Below are 10,857 nucleotides of genomic sequence, written 5' to 3' on the forward strand. Positions count from 1 at the left end.
ATCTTCTGGTTCTTCTGGCTCTTCTGGTTCTTCTGGTTCTTCCTCCGGCGTTCTCGTCCAGCATCTCCTCCGCGGCGTCTTCTGTCTTCTTCTCCTCGGGCCGCTCCGCACCCATGGCATGGGGGGGAGGCTCCCGCTCTTCTCCTCTTCTCTTCTTCTTTTCTTCTTTTCTTCTTTTCTTCTCTTCTTCTCTTCTTCTTCATTTTCTTCTCCGGGCCGCTCCGCAATCCATGCTGGCATGGAGGGAGGCTCCCGCTGTGTGACGGCGCTCCTCGTCTGACAGTTCTTAAATAACGGGGGGCGGGGCCACCCGGTGACCCCGCCCCCCTCTGACGCACGGTGACTTGACGGGACTTCCCTGTGGCATTCCCCGTGACGTCACAGGGAAGTCCCGTCAAGTCACCGTGCGTCAGAGGGGGGCGGGGTCACCGGGTGGCCCCGCCCCCCCCCGTTATTTAAGAACTGTCAGACGAGAAGCGCCGTCACACAGCGGGAGCCTCCCTCCATGCCAGCATGGATTGCGGAGCGGCCCGGAGAAGAAAATGAAGAAGAAGAGAAGAAGAGAAGAAGAGAAGAAGAGAAGAAAAGAAGAAAAGAAGAAAAGAAGAAGAGAAGAAGAGAAGAGCGGGAGCCTCCCCCCCATGCCATGGGTGCGGAGCGGCCCGAGGAGAAGAAGACAGAAGACGCCGCGGAGGAGATGCTGGACGAGAACGCCGGAGGAAGAACCAGAAGAACCAGAAGAGCCAGAAGAACCAGAAGATGAAGGAAGATAGAAGAAAGAAGAATCATTTAAATAAAGGAATTGTCAAAAACTGTCTCTTGTCATTTTTAACATTTTTGACACTTTTTTCGTGAAATGGTAGGGGTACTTATGTACCCCCTTACCATTTCACACAGGGGGGGGCCGGGATCTGGGGGTCACCTTGTTAAAGGGGGCTTCCAGATTCCGATAAGCCCCCCGCCCGCAGACCCCCACAACCACCGGCCAGGGTTGTGGGGATGAGGCCCTTGTCCTCATCAACATGGGGGCAAGGTGTTTTGGGGGGCTACCCCAAAGCACCCTCCCAATGTTGAGGGCATGTGGCCTGGTACGGTTCAGGAGGGAGGGGGGGCCGCACTCTCGTCCCCCCCTCTTTTCCTGCGGCCTGCCAGGTTACGTGCTCGGATAAGGGTCTGGTATGGATTTTTGGGGGGACCCCACGCCGTTTTTTTTTTTTTTTGGCGCGGGGTTCCCCTTAAAATCCATACCAGACCTGAAGGGTCTGGTATGGAATTTAGGGGGACCCCCACGTCATTTTTTTTTTTAAATTTTGGTTCGGGGTTCCCCTTTGGGGAATTCCCATGCCGTTTTTATCAATGAACTTCTATGTGTATTGTCGGCAATGCAATAGCCGCGGGTAGTTTTAAATGAGTTTTTTCCTTCAAAATGTCATTTTGCTGTCAGACTGTTCTAAACACAGGAAACATGCGCCCCTTTACAGGCACACTATAGACACCCCCCAGGTACGAAATTTAAAGGGATATTACACTTTTATTGTTTGACTTTAAGCATTATTAAAATCACTGCTCCTGAAAAAACGGCCGTTTTTAAAACTTTTTTTTGCATTGATCCATGTCCCCTGGGGCAGGACCCAGGTCCCCAAACACTTTTTATGACAATAACTTGCATATAAGCCTTGAAAATTAGCACTTTTGATTATTCATGTTCGTGTCCCATAGACTTTAACGGTGTTCGCATGTTCGAACAAACTTTTTTCCTGTTCGCATGTTCTGGTGCGAACCGAACAGGGGGGTGTTCGGCTCATCCCTAAACCTGAGTGTGGGTGCGTGCCTACAAACATCCCTATTTTATTTATTTATTTATTTATTTTAAGGTACCCATATAGCGCCGTCAATTTACGCAGCACTCCACACATACATCAAACATTTACAACGGTCCTTACCCTCTAGGAGCCCACAATCCAAGGTCCCCAACTCACATTCATATACTAGGGTCAATTTTTTGGACAGAAGCCAATTAGCCTACCAGCATGTCTTTGGAGTGTGGGAGGAAACCGGAGTACCCGGAGGAAACGCACACAGGCACAGGGAGAACATGCAAACTCCAGGCAGGTAGTGTCATGGTTTGGATTCGAACCAGCGACCCTCTTTACTGCTAGGTGAGAGTGCTACCCACTACACCACTGTGCCGCCCAAAGATAGTACTATTTTCCAAGACTGAGTATACACTAGTCTAAGAATCAAATTAAACAAAATGGAGAAAATGTTTCATCGTTCACCACAACCAGCAGGCACATAATGTCAGTTATAGTGATATAAAAACAGGAGCACAGACAGCCAAAGAAGCAAGATCAGGGTTATAGGAGGAGGTACAGCATAGCCCATAATTGTACATAGAAATGTGTAGGAAGAGAGGTAAAATGTGGCACTGCCAGAATCTGATGTACAATGCTCAGGATTAACAAACCATATAAATACTACAGAATAAACTATATAAATGGGAAAAAATTTGTGACCCTCCTGATGATGTCTATGTGACGAAACATGTAGGGTGGAACCTAAAGCGTCATCACGTCACTTCCGTTTTTGGAGATTCTCGCCCATGGAATGCAAGGCGTCCTGGACATATTGCCGATTGCATTGTACTGACCACTTAGCACTATTGTAACTGCATTTTTTAGCATTTTGAACAATAAACTTACTTTTATGGATTTACACTATGAGATGCCTTTCTGTCCATGCATCCCTATGTGAGTGCACCCAGTGACCAGACCTATCGAGGAGGAGGAGACATTGGATAAGGATCTGAAGCAGCTTTAGTGTGGTGCCTTCTACCCCTGCAGAGGTTTAGTTTTCTGGTGAGTGCAGATCTAGGGGGGGCACGTGTATAATTCACCCATCCTTCACCAGTGATTTACACTGCACCATTTAGCTAAGCACAAGCCACATTGGATTAGGATCACCTATATGGATCCATGAACTATGATTTTTGTTTTCTTCTTTTTTTGATATATTGATTGATTTCCGGTTTCATATATGGATATTTTTTCACATGGGTGCAAAAACATTGCACATTGAGCACTTTATTATTTTTTATTTTTCATTAGCTTCATACAGTATATTGTGGACTATTTACTTGCACATGAAAATATGAACTCTTTTTTTTATATATTTTTATTAAGTTTTCATTCATGACATTGGCTCTACTTATGTTTGTTTGTGTGTTTAGCACAATTTATTCATTACTGTGCACTTTATAGTAGCATGCACAAGGAGATTTTATATGCACATTATGTGATTTAAACAGACAGTACACACATTTTTTCACACTTAAAGGGTTTATTCTTTCATATTTATATGGTTTGTATCTCTTGAGCATTGTACATCAAATTCTGGCAGGGCCATCTTTTACCTCTATTCCTACACATTCCTTTGTCAATCCCACTTTGGTGGGATTTTTGAGGTAGGCAGCAGCCGTACCATATTGCCATAGCACAGAATCCAATACTCCGTAATTGTACATACTATGTAGTTCCATTGTAGAAAGATGCCCTTTCCTCAGGAGAGACACCCATGGGACTAAACCTCCGGTATTCTCCCCAAAATGTATACAGCACCTGCAAAGGTGAAATGCCTGCCAGTCATTAAGGCCTGTGGATGATGTCACCTGGCCTAGCCGCTAATCAATAATGTGCAGACACAGGGCTGATTTACGAAAGCGCAAGGCACATTTTCATATTTCCAAAACAGTGCACCGGGAACAGAGCGCAAATCTCCCATTTACTATAGCAATCTCGGCACACGGGAGAATGCAATCTGTGCGCCACTATGTCCAAAATAGAATGAGAACGTAACTTTTTCAGAGAAAGCCTGCTGTGCCTGCAAGTACTTTAAGAACTGCGTGAGATCAATATAAGCAATGCGCATGCACAAGCGGCTCTTGTGCTTGTTCAAATGCGTTTTTTCACTGCGTGGCCAAAATCTTAGTAAATGTCAAGCAACGCAAATGCAATTGCATGGGTTGAACAGGCGAACCTCAAAACGTGACATTTTTTTTTTTTTTACGCTGGTTCACCTTTAAGTATTTTTTAAGGAGATTTGCACACAGGTCATGTTAGCATGTTATGTTGCCAACATGTGACATGCACCTTGTTAAAATTATGTAAACAGACTCTCGCTCCTCTAGCTCCCCCAAAAAGGGCATTTAACCTTCCCCCTCTAATGATTTATTTGGCCTAGCTTTTGCTTTTAAAGGGGAACTCCACACTCCATTCTCCAATGCTCTTGTCTCCTCCCTCTAACCCCTTGGATTTTCATGGGCTAACTTTTGCTTTTAAAGTGGAACTCCACACTCCACTCCATTCTCAAAAGGCTGTGAGCTGCCTTCACCAATCCAAACCACATCCTTTTTCAGAGCATACAACAGGGCCAGCTAGGAAAGGGGCGATGTAACGAGCCCCTTTGCTCGCTCGGTTCCACTCTCCCGTCACTCCTCTGCAGCTATTGAATCAGATTACAACGTCTGATGGTTCGGTCATCCAATGGTCCGGGATTAGAACCACAGCTTTGTGCCGTTCTAGTCCAGTCGTGATAGCTCAGAACAAACACCAGGCAGGCTGTATGTAAGTTTAAACAGGAATCTATCTTTATTGACAAAATACAGGCTTTTATACACTCAAAGTGCAGGTGCAGACCTCCTGCTCATATTACTCTAACAATACAGCTGAAACCTAATTAACCTAATTAACATGAGCTAATTAACTAATCCCTTTAGACAGCCTAGATGACTCAGACATGACCGTTAGGCCAGACTGGCCGTCTTGTAGTTCAGAAAATCCAATCAACATTATCACAATCAACATAGACTCTTCTTCACACAATAGCAGAGTTAATTAACACAAATAACAATGGGGATCTAATGACTCTTAGATCCCATAGTAGACTTATTTACAATACACATTTTAGCAGACAATAGACAGACAGGTGTTGGAATTTACATCAGCATCTCCTAAAAGTATCTGTCCCAGCATTATGAATCAGCCACTATTTCAATAAGGCAAATCCAGGGTCCCCAGGCATACAGCTCACAAAGAGCACCGTTCCCCCAAATGCAAGGGCCCCCGATCGATCGGCAAGAGGCTTGCATACAGTCTCCTCCAAAAGTCTCTTTCCCGGATAGGTCTGTCACAGGCGAGAAGAGCGATAGCCCAACCCCCTCCTGAACCATACAAGGTCACATGCACTCAACATAGCTGGCTGCCTTTGGGGCATGTTGAGCTCAGCCCAATACCATCCACAAAGCACCTTGTACCCACTAGTTTAAAGGGGCTTTCCACATTCTATAAAGCCCCCTGTCTGCAGCCCCACACAACCCCAGCCTAGGGTTGTGTGGAAGAGGCCCTTGTCCTCCTGAATTTGGGAATAAGGTGGTTGACTTTTGCAGTGCCTGAGCCCCACCTGCCCCCAGGCATTCACCCCCCCTTTCATGGGCTGGCTTGCTGTGTGTTTGGCTAGGGGTTTGTTAGTGTTTGGGAGGGGCACAATATTTTTTTCGTTTGGGGTGGGATTTTCCACGTGGGGGTTCTAATTTTAAGCCTAAACAGACCCAATGGCCTTGTATGTATTGGGAGGCAGGCTATTTTTTTGTTTCGTGTTAAAATCCCCCCTCAAGTTACTAGCTTTTGAGCATTTTTGAATTTTTAAAGGCACATCTACTTGTTACGTTTTTGGGGTTGTCCAAATTGGTGACATTGATATATATCCCTCAGGGTAGGACCTGGGCCTCCATACCCATTTTAAGGCCAATAACTAGAAGATAAGCCAGCCAAGTGGGGACTAGCAACATTCATAAGTCAGATCCCATAGACTGCAATGATATTTGTTGTATAACTTTTGCCCATGTTAGGCTCTTTGTTTGCCCCCCCGGAACAGGGGGTGTTTGTCCCATCTGTAATTTTGTAGCATGCTGGATGATGTGCTTAATTTTGGACAGGGGGGTGGCTTATTTTGTGCTAGCTGCATTTGGGTTGGTTTGGGCATGCTCAGAAACGTTGCTTTTTATTTTTTTTTTCTTCTTTTTGTGTGTGAACAGCACTTGGATGTTTCTGGGCATGCTCAGAGAGTGTGTTTTGTCCTGTCCTGTTTTGTTGACCTATAAAATTTGTAGCACATTTTTTATGTTTTATGTTTTTTGTTAATTTTCATGCAACAGATTTGCTAGCTGCAGCTTAACTAGGCTGATTGGCAAAACAAAAAAAATGTGATTTGTCTAAAAGCTACTTTCCTGGTGCCTTCATGGTTGCATATGCATGCATATGCTGCCATGGATAGTAACCAGGAAAGGAAAATTACAGAGCGGTAAGTATTCCATTTTCAGCCTCAGTCCTCAAGTACCCCTGACAGGACATGTTTTGGGAATTTATCTTAGCTAAAATAGCTGTCCAAAATACAAAGCCATTGACTGTGAAGCACCTTTGCAAGATGAAGGAAAACCTGCAAAAATGGCCTGTTAGGGGTACTTGAGGACAGGGTTGAGAACTACTGATTTAGAGCACTGAGCTAAAATCGAGCTCAAGACAATCCTATTCTAATTGTGGGCATTTGAGGGAAACCAAGTGAGTGTTAGAACCCATGCTTGTCCTTTTTAGGTTGGGCTTTGTGTCCCTTTTCTTTAAATTGGCTTCACTTCCTGTCACATAGTCAAACAGGAAGTGAGGGTAAAACCCTACCAATGTCTTTCCTTGGGAACACACATGTCAATCTAACTAGTGTCCCCATTAGGCAAATTGCACTCTAGCACTTTGTTGTGTGCACCCCACATGATTAGATATTTTGGGGTTTATTAAAGAAAAATCCACTCTGCAACACAAGTGTACTCGCTGTAAATCTGAGGGGAAGCACTGGTGATTTTAAAATCCAATCATGTAGAAGTAAAGATTCTGTTTTTTTATTTTCCTTGCATGTCCCCCTCAGATCTCCAGCAACTGCGCTTCCAAGTGCACTTGTAGTGCAAAGTGGATTTTAGAAAATAAACCCCAAAGTCCAAGATGCCTAATAATTTGGGGTGCAAAATGCTAGAGTGCAACTTACCTAAAGGGGAAACTATTTAGATTGATGTGTGTCCCCAAGGAAAGACATTGGTTGGGTTTTAACCTCAATTTATGTTTGGCTATGTGACAGAAAGTGAATACGTTTGAAGGAGAAAGGGGGTGTGGCCAAGCAGCGGACCGAGATGGCTGCTTGATCCTGCAGCTCCTCTCCACAAAGGGACATAGCAACCCACAGCGGCCACAGAAATGCGTGAAATATACCCCAACTAGCAGCGCTGACTTCCCTGACACTCCAGACCCATTGGGAGACAAAAAGGGGAACAAACCAGTGGTGGACCGGGACCTCTGTATACTTGGCAGCCCCGCTCCACACTACTGCTGGGTGGCTTGCAGCAGCACTGATAATGGATGACACATACCCCGGCATACAGCGCTGACACTCTGGAACAGGCGGGCAGCGACAGTATGAGGGAGACACACTTCATTCCATGCCGTCTCACAGAGTTTTTCCCCCCTGCTTCTTCCTCACAGGAATTCCAAAATGGCATCCACAGGGACACAGAGTCACTGACACAAGGCTCTCCACTCATCGCTAACCAGGGAATGGAAGGAATAGAGCATGATGCCCTGGCTATGGACTCCTCTCCCTCACAGTCCTCTGACAGAGGTAAGTGACCTCCACCTACACCAAACCAGTCCCCTGCTAAGGCTCCTCAATATAAAAAACAACTGTGCTCTCCTCCCCACAACCCCATTTTGAGGAAGACACTCAGGAATCACTAGCAGCTCTCCCCACAAGTGATCAGCCCACATCTGAGCATACACTAAAGCTCATGCTGTTCTCTCCACAAAGAAATCCAAAGGGAACTCTGCTCTTCTATCTCTCAGCTTAATATGCGAGTGGATCACATTGAGGAACATGCTGACATAGCTGAGAGACAGATTTCTGACAACACTAAAGCATATAATGATATGGTTTCTGCATTTGAGCAACAATCACAAGAGCTCTGAAATGTGCAAGTTAAATTGGCGAACCTTGAGGATAGGTCCCGCCATAACAACATACAATTTTGCTGTTTACCAGAGAGTGTTAAACCTGCTGACCTGAATACATACCTACACCATCTGTTTCTAAAACTGCTCCCACATCTGACCATACCTGATCTCACAACTGATCGCGCTCACAGGCTTCCTAAGCCAACCTACCATCTTAATGATGTAGCTCGGAACGTAACCATTTTTACCACATCAAGGATCAGGTCTTCAGAGCAGCCAGAGCCGCACCATCTCTCCCAGCTCCCTACACATGGATCTCCCTGTATGCTGGCATATATGCTGCCATTGCTCAATGCAGGAAAGAATTTTCCCCAGTTCCCTCTGTCCTCTGGGCCTGCAACATCCCCTATAAGTTGGGATTCCCAGCTAAGCTCATAGTAACCCATCAAGATCACACCACCACATTCAACTCCCCTAAAGGTGGCATAATAAAGCCTTCTCAACTGGGGATTCATAAATGCTCCACCACTCTCCTCTTCACGCAGCCTGCCCTCCCAGTGATGCTCGGAGCCACGATCTACCAAACAACGTACATCATAATGTACTCTTTCTTGTCTCACTAATTGGTAGCTCTGTAAGCCAGGAGTAACCTGTTTTCTGTTAATTAGCCACATAAATGTCCCAGTGGCAGTTCATCGTTATTCTCAATACTTGTCACCTCTGTTTTTGTATAGGGTGCTATGCACACCTACAAGTTCTAATACAATAATAATTGTTGTTACTGTATACACAGTTAATGAGTTATATAAGTTATATAAATATTTCTTGTTTTTCTTCATTAGGGGAAAACCTTGTACTTTAATTTACATCTTTTTCCTCATTATATGTGTATTGGACTATCGGAGTATCATAAGGTATAATCTTATCGTACATTCCTAGACGTCCCTCTATTCGCTCCCCATGGCCTACACTGTAACCTCAATTAACGCATATGGCCTTAATTCACCTTTCAAGCATAATTTATTATGGAAAGAGGCCCTATCTATCTGTAGCACTGACAAGAGAAGGCACCCCTCACAGGACCCACATACTCTAAGGGTCTTATATAGGAGCCCACCAATATGGGATTGCTGTTTGGACATTGATCCTTCCGGCATACAGCCGGCATGCAATTGGTTATTTTGAACGTTTTTGTTCCCTAGTTGGCTCATCTACTATACCTCCTGATACCAGTAACTATACATATACACTAGTTCTACATAGCCCTGGTCTGGCATTTACGAAAATCACGGTATTTAACCCCAGGGGCTATGGGTGCTATCTGAACACAGAGTCATTCCTTTTTGAATTAATGCATGTACAGAATATCCACAGCTCTCTAACCCTTGATGAAGGTACCAGAATACCGGAAACGCGTCGGTATCAGGGTACATTACCCTTGTGAGAGTACATCTATTTTTTGTCACCCTATACATATTCTCAGTTTTGATTGCGTATATACTATGGAATGATTTTCTAGTCTGTATGTTATAGACGCTTTTACGTCTTTTTTAACCATATTAATACAATTTATATTTTTATACCCAAAGAGTTGGTGGCCTGTTAAAGTCCCAAACGTAGGGGGATTTCTTTTTCTATGGTTCATTTTGATAGGCATGAGACTACCACACTCTGTATTTGCTATGATGGAAACCCCTCGTTTTACCTATCTCTACAAAAGGACATCCTATGTGTCCAAGAAACACATTTTCAGGCTAGACACCCACCAAAATGATCCCACAAACAGTTCACCCAATATTTCTTTGCTAATGCTCCTAAAAAGAAGGCCGGAGTCATGATAGCTGTCAAAGCTTCCCTTGCCTTCAAGCTTGAACACATTGAAATTAATCCTGACGGCCACTATCTGATAGTGTATGCCACTATTAATGGTCGTTACATCATGATAGACAACATTTACTCTCCCAAAAAGCATCAGAATCATTTTTACAAAGATCTCATTCACAAAACACAACCCCTTAGAACAGGGGTCTTCAAACTACGGCCCTCCAGTTGTTCAGGAACTACAATTCCCATCATGCCCAGTCAGGTCTGTGAATGTCAGAGTTTTGCAATGCCTAATGGGATGTGTAGTTCCGCAACAGCTGGAGGGCCGTAGTTTGGAGATCCCTGCCTTAGAAGATCCCACCTAATTATCTGTGGAAATTTTAATGACATTGTTGATAGTTCCCTAAACACCTCTAAAAGATGCTCTTCTGCTCTATCCTCTTTTAAAGACAGGGAAAACCTATACGACCTATGGAGGTGCCATCACAATGAGGAAAAGATTATACTTTTTACTCCAGCGCTCAAAGAACTTACTCAAGAATTGATCTGTTCTTAACTGATTTGGCCACTTTACAAACAATCTCAAACACCAGGATTGGCTTAATAACTTGGTCAGATCACACCTCAATCAGTATGAAAATTTTCACTACCCCCACTATGCCACTTGGGAAAATCTAGAGGCTAAATACCTCACTTATAGCTCGATCCCCATACAAAGAGCAGATTGCTTCTGAGATTGAAACCTTTTTTAAAGAAAACAAAGACTCTGTGGACGGTTCCTGTGTTCTCTGGAATACAAGGCCTTTTTGAGAGGGACACTGATAAAAATAGAAGCTTATGAGAAAAAATTATGGAATGCCAAGATCACCCAACACCTACACCAGATTAAATCCTTAGAGCTAACCAACAAATCAAACCCCTCCCAGCAAATCGCTATTAGTTTAAAAACACTACGTCAGGACCTAGGAGAAACTTTATGCCACAGCTT

The sequence above is a fragment of the Aquarana catesbeiana genome, linkage group LG03 (assembly GCF_042186555.1).
Source record: "Aquarana catesbeiana isolate 2022-GZ linkage group LG03, ASM4218655v1, whole genome shotgun sequence".
In the NCBI taxonomy this organism is placed as follows: Eukaryota; Metazoa; Chordata; class Amphibia; order Anura; family Ranidae; genus Aquarana; species Aquarana catesbeiana.